Genomic DNA, 16,112 nt, shown 5'->3' on the forward strand with positions numbered 1-16,112 from the left:
TTACTTGTTTTTGTCACAGCGAGTTCTGATTACTCATATTTCTTGTTATTGCCTCAAGAAAAAAAAATGCTGACATAGGATTTTAACAGAAGTGTATTAGTGGGAAATGAGTGGCACAAACACAATCACACAAGTCAAACTGAAGACGAAAAAACAACAACACCATATGGCAGAACTGTGAGAGCCAGTGGCAGGTAGGTGTTAAAAACAAAAAATACAACTTGTATCACCTGCTAGTGCACACTGGTCGCAACTTGCCCAAAGCCTCAGCTTTAAACGCCTGAGCAGTCAAAGTGTGTGAAAGGGGCGTGTGAGTGTGTCAGAGTTCGCCTCGGAGAAACAAATGTCCTTACCAGGATAAAATAATAATAATAAAATGCTTAGTTTGTCTCCAGGGGGATGCAGAAATGGCCAATGAGAAATTTAAAAGGTTCGTTCAGCATTTCTTTGCTTATATTTTTTCTTCCTCGCCCCAATGCAGCACAAACACACCCTCAGTTTTCAGGTGTTTACAAGTGTTCTGGCAGCTTTGGGCAAGTTGCACAATGTAGATTTTTTTAAGTAAACACAATGCACTGTTTCTTGGTATTAAAATGTGAAGCATGTTATTGCTAATAAAGATTTTTGCATTCGTCATTATGACTTGTAACCTCATGACAGCGATGATAACAGCAACTAATGATCTGAAAACAGGCGCTGGCCTAAACTCAAAAAGTCTAAAGGACTGTCTCCTTTCATCCTGCTCAGTGTTGCCAAATGATGAAAAACAGGAGTTCATAAACTGATCACTTCTAGGCTGGACTATTGCAGTTCCCCTTTTATCAGGTTTTCAGTAGCTTCCTGAAAATAAGCTTGTTTCTTATTGAAAATGCTGCAGTAAAGGTTCTAGCAAGAGAGGCGATGTTTCTCCCATATTAACTCCTCTAATATTCGCCTTGCATAAAACAGTCCTGAGTTATCAGACCATGTCATGTCTTAACGACATCACAGTGCCATATTATCCCAGTAAAGCCCGATTATGAGAACCAGACACTCAGATTGTAGGTGCTGCCTTCAGTTTCTAAAAGCAGAACTGGAGGTAGAGGCTTCAGATATCAGGGTCTGGTTTATGATTAGCCTTCAATCTTTGTATTTTCTCAGAGCTTATAGTTAGGACTGGATCCAGTGACCTTGAACCAAGGTAAAGCTGGTGTGCTGACCTCTCACTATGTCCCGAGCTCCTTTCTACTCTCCTCACTTTCACTCCCCATTGTATCTCCTAAATTTTGTGTGTTGTCTTTTATGACTTCCTTTTCCTCCCCTCGGACCTTTCTGTAGATATGTCTGAATTCCACGTTTCTCTCTTCGCTTTTGAGACTGATGGGAAACCTTCCCCGGGTTCTGCTTTGAAGGAAACATCTTCCTGTTGGAAGGTACTTCCTCTTCTCCCCATTGTATTAGTTTTTGTTAATAAGGATTTGCTGGTTTTCTTTCAGCATTATTGAAAGGGTTTATCTTACATGATTCTTATGTTATTCCTCATAGCTCAGATTTAAAATATTACGTAATATTTGTTAGTTTTTTCTTAAATCTGCGCAGAACAGAGTCCTTCCTTGAGTCGTAAAATGGTGCTTCCGTTTTTTTTTTTTATTTAAACTTTGCTTCCTGTATGGATGAAACAACAAAAGCGAATGATGTATTGTGTAACCTTTAGACAAAGCCAGGGCAGCTGTTTATCCTTGTTTTCCGTCTTCATGCTAAGCTAATGCTGCCATTGATCTTCTTAAACAGTGAGGATTTGACCTGTCGAACAAGGTTAAGATCAAAGTATAAGGTGACGTAAGTTAAGAACTGAGAAGTAAAACTGATGAAAAAGAGACCTCAGAATGACACAGATCTCTGCACTGGTAAATCTGTGTGTGTGTACGTGTGTGCGAAGACCTGATTAAATTACAAAGTGATCAAAGGACTCACCTTGATTTAAGACTTTCATTGTTCCAGGCATATCCTTCCTCTCTGGACTGCAGTCCGCAGCCTCTTTACGGCCTGCACTTGATTAATACCAGTTGTTTCCAGTGTTTGACTACCAACACCCAAAGGCTGATAAAAGATAATAAAGGCTTTAAACAAGCCCAGGTTGAGAAAACAGAATTGACCTTTATGGGTGAAGTAGCCGGGGAGGTTTCTGCTCAGACAAACACTGAGATCATTAAGAAACCACAGATACGAAGCCCCTCAGGTCTTTACTTAAACGCACCGAGGCTCAGAAATGAAGCAAAGCTGTCCTCTGCCGCAGTAAATCACTAGGTTTATCATTGCCTTGAGCAAAATAATAGTTGTTACGGTACTGGAGTCTAATGATGTAATGATGTCCAGAGCAAGCTGGTCATTTAAAGCTTACATGTGGAGAGGGTGACATGAAGGATTCGGCTGTAAACAATCTGTACATGGAGGGACTCAAGAAGCAAAAAAGCTTCAAAGTCACATTTATTCTGGGTATAATTATTTAAATATGGCATAAAACTGCTGGCATCTTTGTGCACTTGAAATTTCACATCAATACGAGTATTCCTTCCTGTTTTCAAAGGCCCCTGACAAGCCCGCCTTTAGGTTACAAACCTGAGGACCTGCTGGTTAGTTGTAACCACTAACTTTGACTTTATTGTCTATACAGTCACATGAAAAAGGTTTTACTGTACGTATCAATACCTTTTTTTTCCAATCATCTTGTCCTTACAGATGACTTAGGGTCCTAAAGCTGTTTATATGAATAACGACATATGACGTATTCCAACTTCTCATTATTTATTTAACAAAAATGAAACCATAATGCAGAAGCAGGGTTAAAAAATGATTCAGTAGCTTGTAGAACCACTTTAGCAACAATACATTTTCTGTGTGACTTTATCAGCCTCTCACATTGTTGTGGAGGAAATTTGTTCTCTCGTCTAAACAGCATTCATTCAGTTCATCAAAGTTTGCAGACATTTGTTTATGCACATCTCTCTTAAGGTCCCATCACATCATTTCAATCAGGTTGAGGTCTTGACTTTGACTGGGTCATTGCAGCAACCTGATTCTTTTCTTTTTCAGTCATTTTGTTGTCGATTTGCTGCTGTGCTTGGGATCATTGTCCTGTTGCATGACCCAGTTTCAGCTGTGCTATAGCTCTCGGATAGACGGTTTCACATTTGACTCTCGAAAAATTATAGTTATAGTTATACACGGGAGTTCACTGTCACCTCAGTGACAGCTGCTGTGAGGTGTTTGTGATATTCTTTGTTTGCTTTTCTCCAAATCTAGTGCTGTGCACTGTGGCCAAACATCTTTCACCTCAGCCTCGTCTCTCCACAGGACATTGTTCCACAAGCCCTGTGGTTTGTTCACATTTGCCAGTTTTGCCAGCCTAAGCCATGCTGTCATGCTCTTTTAGAGAGAAAAGGCTTCCTCCTGAGAACCGTTTCCAAACAAGCCATACTTGTTCAGTCTTTTTCCAATAGTCGTAAACTTTAACATTTAAAATGCTGACAGAAACCTGTAAAGTCTGAGATGTAGCTCTTGATGTGTTTTTTGCAATGTTTTGCAATGTTTTCCACTTATGAATAATCTGGGTGATTAGTTTATGTAAAAATGTAGTTTGTTGTTGTTCTGGTTTACGTGCTGAAAATGTTTATTTTTTGTGTGTATGTTCAATGTGTTAGACTTGTACATAGTTAAACATATATGATCAAATAATGTTGAGTCCTGGATATGGATTTGTAAGCAATGAAATTTGAAATAAGGGGGTAGGAACAGGAAAAGTGTAAACTTTATCCTACTCCTTTTCGAGCACACACATTCTGTAGACATAGATATATACATGAAAACATGATGATTTTTAAGTTTTGTTTTTCTGTTTATTTTTCTCTTGTTATTTCAATTATAATTGCATGTTCGAAATAAAATTATATCTATCTTACTGCTGAATGATACCCTTATAACCCCTCCCAGACTAATGGGAAGCAACAATTGCTTCACTAAGATCACTATTGTTTCCTTTGTTCGTATTGTGTTAACAAACACCTACTGGAAATGCTTCAGACCTGCAAGCTTCCAACACTTCTGCTTTCACAGAGATGCTCACACTTGCTGCACGAGGCTGCTACTTACCCTTTAAATTCCTATGGATGCAGGAAAGGTGTCTCAACGTGTCTGCTAATCAAAAGATCAGTGCATCAATCCCTGGTTCCTCCTGTCCATGTGTTGAAGCATCCTCAGGCATGCTACTGAACTTAAGTTTGCACCCAGTGCATCCATCTGCACGTAGATAAAAATGCTTAGGTATATACAAATGCAGTGTATGAATGTGTGTGTGATTGGGTGAATTAGATTTGTAGTAGAAGCTGCTTTGAATGCTCAAACTGAGTAGAAAGGTGTTATGTAAATACTGGTCCATTTACCATTTAGTTATTCCCATGGCTATTTTTCATTTACACTAGTTTTTGTTAAATAAATTATGACACAGTGTAATACATCATGAAGATTGTATTTAACTGATTTTAGAACCTGGTAAGGACTAGACTTTATTTTCATTATGTCCTGATGTGTCAAACCTTAAAATTTAAAGAGTGTGTACTTTCTTTTTTACAAGCATCAAGAGTGACTAATTTCTCTGTAATGCTGTTGAAACAGCTGTTTGACGGTTCAGCAGTGAGCTAGGCCACATGCTATCCTTTGTGTATGATATAGGAGTATGTTAATGTTAATTTTTATCTTTTTTCCTTGTGACTTCTTCTTTTTTTGCATCTTTACTATGTCTCTCTATTTGTGGTTTCAGCTCACACATATATTGTTGTAAAATATGTGTGCAGAGTGTGGTCTGCGTCTTGTTCTGCCGTTAAAATTTTAACCACACTTTTAGATTACACAATCATCTTAAAGAAGTCAGGTGTTTGATGAGAAAATGTCCCGCATGCCGCATGCTTCACATGTAACAAGGCAGCGCAGTCGAAGATGTGCAAAAAATTTGATTTGAGTTGTGCGAACTAATAAGTGACCACCGTTTTCGTTCTCTCGAAGAATGGTAATAAAATGAGGATTCCTTTTAGACACTGGCCTATCAGATAAAAAACAACAAAACAGAAACGCAAACTCAGATAGGAGGGGAAGTTAAGCCACTTGAAACCACACAGTTGAATGAGCATGAGATAGTTATATGAAAACATATTTGCTAACGGGACAGCTGTGCAAATGGAAATAATGTGGTAGAAACAATCAACAGGCCTTTGCACAAGGAAGTAACACGGTATAGGAAGAACCAAGGCATCAAGTCTTTATTTAACATTTTCAGCCAGGCTCCACTGAGCATGAAAGCTCTTCCCCAGTAACACCCTGCTCACACAGATCCACTCGCACACACCTGGAAGCTGCCCAGTACAACCACAGTCTGAGTCAGCTCCACTCGAGCAAATTCATTTAGGTCAGCTCAGCAGTGCCAAACTGAAGATGCCTGTACAGAATGGTGTACGTCAGTTTAATGCTGGGTGCTGCAATAGTAACTATCCTCGGTCAGAAGGAGAGACTGACATCCAGGGATTAGATTACCATGGGTGGAGTTTATTGGCGGTCAGATGGATGGTACAGGGAGGTATGGCATACAGTAGGAGGATGTGGAGGGGTGATATGGTGTGGTTTCTATGATTAAGAACAGGGCATACATTACAACATGAATACGGATTAATAATAATAATAATAATAATAATGGATTACATTTATATAGCGCTTTTCGGGACCCCTCAAAGCGCTTTACAATACCACTATTCATTCACTCTCACATTCATACACTGGTGAAAGCAAGCTACAGTTGCAGCCACAGCTGCCCTGGGGCAGACTGACAGAGGCGAGGCTGCCATATCGCGCCATCGGCCCCTCTGGCCAACACCAGTAGGCGGTAGGTGAAGTGTCTTGTCCAAGGACACAACGACCGAGACTGTCCGAGCCGGGGTTCGAACCGGCAACCTTACGATTACAAGACGAACACCCAAGTCTTGAGCCACGGTCGGATTAAAGATTAAGAAAACTGGTAACAAATCCCTCCACCACAAATTAGTCTGATATCACTTCTTACGGTGTTCACATTTACTGAGGCACTACCAAAATGCGCCACAAGAGGGCACTCCAACACAAGAGATGACCTATTTACACTGATGCACTTAGTAAACAGTCAGCCCCCTACTTAGCCACTACGTAATACAGCGATATTACAGTGTACAAATTCACATAAATTGGCAGGGGGAACAAACAAAGCAGGAACAAGCCCAATACAATCAAATAACGGGCTGTCATAGCTATCGCTAACTAGCACATATGCTAAAGGTAACTAACCAACACACACAAGTAGCAGGGTAAACATCTTAAGCACGGAACATTAACTCACGTTTATGTGACGCACACCATCCCCAACAAATACAGGATGGGCTATTTGCTTCCCTTCCCAGCAGCTCTCTCCTCAATCGTTAGTCCAGGAACGAACTAAGACCATCTAGCTCAGAAATCCCATGAATCCCATCACTGCCTAGAGGCTGCTGGGTAATGTAGTTCACACTAACACAGGCTTTTCTACAGCCGCCCCTGTATTTGTGCAACAAATACACATCATTACAAAAAGACTGTTGTACTATGCGGAGGTCTATTCCTCTGGCATCCGAGGCAGGGTGACCAACTTAACAACTGGTCGTATGTAAGTATGATCCTTTACTTGCACCTCTGCCGAACGCACTATACCATCTGCTCCGGGAAACACCTTTGAAATCTTCCCAACGGGCCACATGGCCCTGGGCAGTTGCGAGTCCACGATCATGACAACCTGACCTACAGCGAGGTCGGGTGTCAGATCACGCCATTTCTGTCTGAACTGAAGACCTAGGAGGTACCTCCGAATGAACTGGCTCCAGAAGTGGTCAGCAATTACCTGGCTTTGTTTCCACCTTCAACTGGTGATAAAATGACCTGGTCCGTAAACCACCTGCGGCAGTGAAGCGTCCCGCCGCCCCATAAGCAGGAGATTTGGCGTAATGGGGTCAGGATCAGCAATATCCGAGGATGCGTATCCAAGAGGTTTCGCATTAAGGATCCCTTCTACTTCAAGGAGAGCCGTGCGGAGGACTTCTTCCGTCACAATCTGATCCTTCAGGATGACCTGGAGTGCCCCCTTAACCGACCTTATCTCCCTTTCCCATGCTCCCCCAAAATGGGGGGCATGCGGTGGATTACAATGAAAGGTTATCTTCTGCTTTGCCAGCTGTGCCTGAAGAATGGGCGTCATCATAGAGAAAGCTTCCTGTAACTCTCGAGCACCCGCTCGGAAATTAGTGCCCTGATCTGACCATATCTCGAATGGGGTACCCCGACGAGAGACAAATCTTCGCACGGCCATGAGGAAAGAGTCTGAGTCCAGGCTTGGCAGCAAATCCAGGTGTACACATCGGGTGGTTAGGCACTTAAAGATTATGCCCCAGCGCTTCTCATGCCTCCGGCCTATCTTGATGGTGTAGGGACCAAAGCAATCAACTCCCGTTGACCAGAAAGCAGGTTTGTGGATCCGGAGTCTCGCTGCCGGCAAATCAGCCATTTTGGTGGAAGCAGGCCTCCCCCGCCATTTCTGGCACTCTGCACATTGTCTCTGATATCTCCGGATTACTTGTTGCCCTCTGATGATCCAATAAGTGCGCCGTATCTCTGCAAAGACGCGCTCTGGACCAGGGTGCAACAGAGTCGTGTCAAAGTGTTGGACAAGGAGCTTAGTTACCGGGTGTTCGGAAGGTAGCACAATAGGGTGTATGGTGTCTGAGTCCAGACCTTCGGCATGTCTCAGGCGTCCTCCAACCCTTATTAGGCCAGTAACCGGATCGTACTCAGGGCAGAGCGAACAAAGTCGACTATTCAGGGCCAGAGTTCGTCCCTTCATCAGAGCTATCACCTCCTCCGGAAAACTGTCATACTGAGCTGACTTCAAAATGGCTATCTCTGCTTCCACACGATCAGAGGCGGTCATTGGAGGAGAAGCCGCCCCGTGACACGCATGGTAAGTAGCTTTCACCAGCTCCTCCCAAGATGTGAAGTTGCCAGGGTCTGGAGTAGGAGTCTGGGCCACTGTGACAAGCCCTATGTGGGCTTGTGACACTTGTCACATGAGCTGCGCATCCCCTTGCACAGCTCATCTGTAGTCTCAGCCCTACCAGTAGGTTGGGAGGGCCAGTGTGCCGAACTTTGTTGCAAGAACTTGGGGCCCTGAGCCCAACAGCTGGCTGCCGAAAGACTACAGAGTTCCTTCCCCCTGGTGATGTCATCAGCCGGGTTTTCTGCTGACGTGACATACCTCCACTGATGAGAACTGGTGAGCTCCTGGATTTCAGCAATTCGAGTCCCGACAAAGACCTTGTACCGGCAGGAATCTGACTGCAACCAACTCAGCACAGTAGTAGAGTCAGTCCACAAGATGGTATTCTGCAGTGGTAGGGTAAGCTCAGTTTGGAGAGTCTTGGCAAGCTGCGCTCCAGTGAGAGCAGCACTGAGCTCGAGACGAGGCATGGACAATCTCTTCCGAGGAGCGACTTGGGACCTGGCCAACAGTAATGAAGTGCTGACATGTCCGTGGCAATCTGTGGTCCTCAGATAAGCTACAGATCCATACGCTTTCTCGGAGGCATCACAGAACACGTGCAGCTCAGAGGTGCAACTCGAAGAGTCTGTAGCAGGTGGCACATAACACCTCGGTAAGGTAATGTTCTGCAGGTACGGTAGCTCCTTTTCCCATTCTGCCCAGGTGGCACGAAGGACACCGGTGATAGGTTCATCCCAGCCCATCTCCTTTTGCCACATCGATTGTATGAGAATCTTCCCTCTAGTGGTATAGGGAATGATAAACCCTAGAGGGTCATACTGGCTGGCAAGCACCTTGTACACATTGCGAAGAGCTGGTGTTGCGTAGTAGACTGGGCGATGCTTGTACCCCAAGGTATCGGTGGGGCAATGCCAACGTAACCCGAACATCGACTCTTGTGGATCAGCTTGGCTAAAGGTCAGCCAGAGCTCACAGCTGTCAGAACGGGCAGCAGTAGGCAGGTGGGACACCACCTCTGGCATGTTACTAGCCCACTGCTGTATCTCAAATCCTCCCCTGGCCAGTAGCTGTCTCATTTTGTCCAGTAGCTGTTTAGCTTGGCAGGGAGTCGGAAGAGACTGGAGACAATTGTCCACATAAAAAGCTGTGTGGACGGACTCATACACATCTTCATTCCCCTCACGGTGGTCTCGCACATGCCCCTGTAAAGCATAAGTGGCACAGCAGGGGCTGCAGGTCGTACCAAACGGTAACACTCGCTATTCATACACATCAGGTGGGCGCTCCTGTTGTCCATCCCTCCAAAGAAAGCGGAGCAGAGGCTGATCTTCGGGAAGCAGGCGCACCTGATGAAACATGGCCTTTATGTCACCGCTTATGGCCACAGCATGCTGGCGGAATCGGATTAACACGCCAAGGAGTGAGGGGCTAAGCGTGGGGCCTGGCAGCAGGAGGTCATTAAGGGCAGTTTGCTGGTACCGGAAGGAGCAGTTGAAGACTAGGCGGGCTTTGTTGTTGTGATGCACAAGATGGTGTGGAATGTACCAGGATTCAGTGGAACCATGCACCTCCTCCGGAGTCAACTTTACCACATAGCCCGCCTTCTCTAGTTTTTTGATCTCCTCGTTGTATGTCTGTGCTCTGCTGGGGTCCTTGCATAGCCGACGCTCATTGGCCCTCAGAAGAGCCATGACAGCTTCTTGAGGTGCCTTCACCCGAGGAAACTCTGTGCGGCGAAGCAAGGGAGTAGCATATCGGTGGATTCCCTCTACCTGTACTCGGACTGTCCTTGATTCAAGAATGTCGATTGCCTGCTGGTCCTCCTTTGACCTGGTGACCTCCTTTTCATTCCTAAACGGGAGGACATCAAGCTGCCACAGCCTCTCAACATCTTTGGAGAGCTCTGATGTCTGTGGGAAGAATGATGAGTGCAAGCATGCCTGTACAGCCACTGGATGTGGAAGACTCTTGGCGGGTCCCTGCAGCGCCCACCCCAGCTCCGTGCAGACTGCTACTGGCCCTCCAGGTGGTCCATGAATCACCGGGCATACCGGAGTGATAAGGTGCGGGTGATCTGATCCAATCAGGATCATAGGTTTCACCTTGCTGAAACCTGCGAGGGGAAGCCTTTGTAGGTGACTGTACTTCCTTTTGAGTGTTTCCACTGGGCAAGATTGCTCTGCCAGAGCCAGTTGTTCTGCTGTGAATGCATTTAGTATTTGATGCCTCACCTTCGGCTTAGCTTTAGTGGACACCTCCAATGATATGCTTCCCCCATGCAGCTGTAGGACATCTTGTCTGATGGTGCGGAGGGCCAGAGCCTCGTCTGTCGGGGCTAGGCCGAGGAACTTCACAGCAGCAGGCAATATTATGGTTCTCTCTGAACCGTCATCCAGCACAGCATAGGTGTCCATTTTTTTTTTTTTTTCCCATTGTGGAGTTGAACTCTTACCACCTTCAACATCACTCTCCCAGAGTGACTGGGATGGTCAACATAGATGACACTGGATGCTGTGCACATGGTCAGGATACTGGGGTTCTGCTCTTTAGCCTTGGCGAGGCCAAAGGAGGTGTTGCTCACCACAGGTGCTGCAGGGTTTCTTGAGCGTGCAGTTGTCAGCAGAATGGTTCCGGCCACACCTCCAACATTTATTCTTATCTCTAATCCAGTCCACAACCTCAGCCACATCCAGCCGAGAGAACTCATTACATCCACTCAAGTAATGCTCTGTCCCTTCACAGAAAGGGCAGTAAGGCTTGAAACGTTCTCTTTTCTTCTGCAAGCCTTTGGACCGGGATGGGCCACAGCAGGTGGTTTGGTGGCTGTGGTTTCAGGTCCATAATACACAGAGGCCAACTTGGGTTTGGGTTTTGTTTCCAAGTGCCTACTGACTTTCCCCTCCAATCAGGGCTTCTCTGAGGCATACAGCTCCGTGGCCCGTCGGGAGACCTGCATTGCTTGGGTCTTTCACTCCAACCACTCGGCTAGATCGTAGAGGGTATAAGTACGATTTGATCCAGGCCGCAGGATCCCTCGGTTAAGGCAGTACTCTGCAAAGTTATCCCGATAACTCAGAGGGAGTTTGGTGAGTAATCGGTCTACGTGGGATCCACAGTGGAGTTCACTCTCTGCCACCCCGTCCATCGTAGTAAGCATCCCCACTAGACTGGCAACTGACAGGGAAAAAGCTTCAAAGGCTTGTGAGTCACCTGGTTTTATGTGTGGTGTGGACAGGATGGCGCTGAGTTCACTCTGTACCAGTTGTCTTGGCTGACCGTACTTCTGCTCAAGAGCCCTCATTGCACTAGTATATGGAGTTGGGACATGGATGTAGCGTTTAGCCACTTGGAATGCACTTGGGAACTTCAAGTGATCTAGCAAGATCTGATACTTATAATCCCCGGACAAGTGCTTGTGAGGCCCAAGAACACTATCCAGTCCTTTCTTCAGTAAGGTGAAGTCACTCTCCTTCCCAGAACTGAAAACAGTGAGCTTGGGCTTAGGGAGGCCATAGGAGGATGCAATCACCATTTCCAACATACTGGGTTCTGAACTCGTGTGGTTTACTGCTGGGGGCCTACTTGGCTGAGGCCTAAGCTCCTGTGCAGATGGCACAGGTTGGAATGAAGCATATCGAGGCTGTTGATGCAGAGGGCGAAGTGGTGGGATCCATGGCTGGAAACCCCGAGTGACATCCTCCTTTGCAGTAGAAGGTTGCATAGTGGCCGGCTGAGCCACTAAGGGAGGGTCTGGTTGAGGTGTCTGCGATGGCACGGGAGGCCCAAACATCTGTATTGCCCGTGGAGCTACAGCGCTGGCTACAGCAGGTGGAGCAGGAGTTGCGGGATGCACCGGTCTGAGAAGATAGTCAGGACATGGTGAAGTGAATCTCGGAGCAGACGCTGATCTATCCATAGAGAGCTCTGTGGGTGGCCCAATGGGTGCAGTGGAAGTGCCAGGGAGTAGGGCTAAAGGAGCTGACATCACACGGATGGGCTCTGTAATTCTCTCCCCCTCCTGAATCGATTTGGGCTCCCTGTCTGTAGGATTTGGTGTGCGGACAGCTGAAGCCATTGGTTCCGCCTCCATTGATATCCCCTTTGGCACTGGAGGGGTGAGCTGCTCTAGTCGCTGCACACGTTTGTTAAGGTCGCGGGACTCTGCTACAGTCACTTGCAGAGATCGCATCTGATGCTGGATATTAATCAGACAATCCTCCATTCTTCGCCATTTTATCTCCTCCACATCCGGCCTCCTTGTGTAGTGGGAGTTTGACGGTGCCATCATAACCTCCTCTGTTAGATTGGGTGACAGCCTTGGCCCACGGGTACGGTAGGACAACTCATAGTCCTCCAGATGTCCAGGGATTCGATGGATCCTGCTAGGACGGGGACTTCGTGCATCATCCTGATCTCTGGAGGCAGCCATGTCATGCAGATGTAGCACATCCGGCTCGAAGGACCACTTTGTACAGAATGGTGTACGTCAGTTTAATGCTGGGTGGTGCTGCAATAGTAACTATCCTCGGTCAGAAGGAGAGGCTGACATCCAGGGATTAGCCCAAAACAATCAAACAACGGGCTGTCATAGCTATCGCTAACTAGCACATATGCTAAAGGTAACTAACCAACACACACAAGTAGCAGGGTAAACATCTTAAGCACGGAACATTAACTCACATTTATGTGACGCACACCATCCCCAACAAATACAGGATGGGCTATTTGCTTCCCTTCCCAGCAGCTCTCTCCTCAATCGTTAGTCCAGGAACGAACTAAGACCATCTAGCTCAGAAATCCCATGAATCCCATCACTGCCTAGAGGCTGCTGGGTAATGTAGTTCACACTAACACAGGCTTTTCTACAATGCCTTCCTCTAACCCAGGAATGTCAAACTCGGACCACACCGATGACCGGTGAAAGTCCTCTTTCTGTCAGCGTGAAGAAGTTTAGCTACACATTTAATCCCTGACATATTTGAATATAAGAAAAAGAAGGGCACTTCTTAGCTTTTCTAGATGATAAATAAATGCTGCTGTGGTAAAAGAAAGAAATGTGTCAGCATGATTCAAATTGTAAAAAATAAAAATAAAAATAAATGTTTCAATATACAGAAAAAGAGAAAGTATCAGTTAATTCGCAGAAAATATCCAGTTGTTTTAGTGTAGACCCACTGTAAGAAAACAAAAAACAAAAACAAAACAAGAAATTTTCTGTCATTTAATTATTTATCTGTTAATTAATTACTTTGGTGTAGTATGAATGGCCATAATGGAAGCTCTTTATGAGTAGGAGAAGCTTCCAAATCTATCAAAATGCAATTACAAGTTAAAAAAAAAAAGTTTATGCCCTCCTTCTTATTTTCCAGAGCTCTGCAGGGGGCTGGATTGGAGTCTTTGCCAGGCAGATTCTGGCCCACGGGCCTTATGTTTGACACCACTGTTCTAGCCAAGTCTGTGGTTTGACAAACACTGTTTTAATTGTGTGTCTGGAAGACATTAAACTGCTGACGTGCACACAGATCTCACTCTTCTCATAGAACTGGATATTCTATGTCACTGCAGAGGTCACCTCTTTACTAGGGATTTCTTGGAGTCAGAGGATGAACACAGCTCACAGGAACTAAAATAGAGACAAATTTTCTTTAAAAAAAATTTAAAATTAAAAAAAAGAGAGAAAAAGAGAAAAAGACAAGAAATGTACAAGACAGCTGGTTCAGTACAATAGCAAAAGACTTCATTAGCTTCTCACTCATTCTTTAGCAAACTGGCCTCACAGTGTAGAGAGCTCAGGCTTAGATCGTGGGAAAACATTTAAAACTGGCATGTAGAAACACGATGAAAATCATCAGTTCTCTTATCACACTTCCTCACAGCCAGGTGCAGCTCTAGAGAATAGCAGTTCCTCCCACTCTTTCACAGGTAGATGGCAGGAGAGAGGACAGGAAGCCTCTGTGATTTATACATGCAAGATGCCACCAACAGGCAGAGATGCTAGACTCTTGGCAGGAAGTAACTAAACAGACCTTACTCTCAATTCATATTTCACACAGTAAAATATCACATCTTCCCCCTTTAAGAGAGAAACTGTGGCCTAATGACTAAATATAAATTTTTAAAAAGCTGTAATTGTTACAAATTTATAACAAATCACCCTTTCTAGCATAACTTAATTGTAACTAAATGCTAATAATATACCTGTTACTGCTGCATAGGTTATACACCATACATTATTAAAGAAGAAAATTTGAGTTTTTGATGTTGATTTTAAGCAAAGTTGATGGACTGAGTAGCCGCTGAGTAGTTCTGAGGAATTGAAGAGCTAAAAGAAACAGGAAGTGAAACATTCAGCCGGGGGGATTTATCACAACCTGGCTTTCCAAACACTAATGAGTCACCTCTGGACTTTAAAAAAAAGTCATGGCTGAATCATTTTTTAACTCTTTCAAGAATGATCCTGCCCACAACTATCCTCTCAGGGATGAGTGTATACAGAAGTCTTATTTCTCAGTTTTGGCATTTTCTGATAAATGAATAAAACTAATGACCTTTTTCTTGTTGTCAAGAAATAATTGAACTGTTACCGGAGCTTTCACTAAAACACCTATAGTGCTGTGCAAAAGTCTTGACCCACCATCATTTCTTCATGTTGTCAAATGGAAATATGTGCAGCAGTTTATTAAGACATGCACAAACATATAACAAATAAAATATGTAAGGGAAAAACACAATTCTAAAGAGCTTTAAAGTCAATATTTGGTGTGACCACCTTTATTATGCAACACAGCTCTCTTAGGCAAGCTTTCTTCTCATTTCTTCCAGCGACTGCACTTACTGAGACGACTAAAGAAGGTGCACCTCTCCAGACCCATCCTTAACACCTTCTACAGAGGCACCATAGAGAGCATCCTAACCAGCTGCATCATATTTTGGTATGGAAACTGCCACCCATTGACTGTAGAGCCCTCCACAGGTTTGAGCGTATTATTGGCGGCTCTCTACCCAGTCTACAGGATATTTACATCTCGTAAAGCCACTAGCATCATGGCTGACCTGCATCACCCCTCCCACCATTTACTCCTCTTCCATCCGGAAGACGACTCTGCACCATCAGGAGCAGGTCGGTGAGATTGTGCAATTGTTTTTCCCCCCAAGCAGTCCGGCTGCTGAACACCATGCTGCCCTCCTCCACACTGGACTCTCTTCTCTACACACTTCTTGGACTACATAACACTGTACATAACACTCTCCTCTCACTTCCAATACTACTCTGTATTGCACTGTTCCACTCTGTCTGTGTATTTTGTATTTTTTTATTCTCACTCTTTTCTATTTCTTATTCTATTTCTATTCAAGTACAATACTGTTGTACTTATTCTTAGTTTATCTTATTTCGGTATAATTGTATATATGTATATTTGAATTTTTATTTTTATTTTTACAGTTTGCACCTTTGATCCAGGAGGATGATATTTCATCCCACTGTATACTTGAGTCTATATTGTTGGGTTGACAATAAAACTCTACTTGACATGACTAGACGTGACTTTAAGCAGTCTTCAGGAATATTTCTCCAGACTCCAGACTTGAAGCACATCCAAAGCTCTTCTTTGGTTTTTGGCTGCTTTAGATGATCCCACAATGCTTCAATAATGTCGCGGTCCAGCTCTGGGGGAGGCCTATCCAGACTTATAATCCAGATTTACATTGTGTGTTTCTATAATGGTATGCTTTTACTGCATCAAGAGTGTGTTTGGGATCATTCTCATGCTGAAAAAATAAAGCTGTTGCAAATCTAATGCTTTCCAGATTGTATTGCATGGTGGCTCAAAAATGTGCAATCATTTTCTGTGTTCATAGTTTTAGCAATTTTGACACTACATGACAAGGCCTCCACCTTGTTTTACAGATGGTTGCAGACATTCACTGCTGTACCTCTCTCCTAACTTTCTTGGTATATATTGAGGACAGATTTGATTCATCTCACTATAAGACATTTTGCTACTGATTTTAACACAGTTCTTGTGTAATT

Source organism: Oreochromis aureus, linkage group 20 (genome assembly GCF_013358895.1).
Source record: "Oreochromis aureus strain Israel breed Guangdong linkage group 20, ZZ_aureus, whole genome shotgun sequence".
NCBI lineage: Eukaryota > Metazoa > Chordata > Actinopteri > Cichliformes > Cichlidae > Oreochromis > Oreochromis aureus.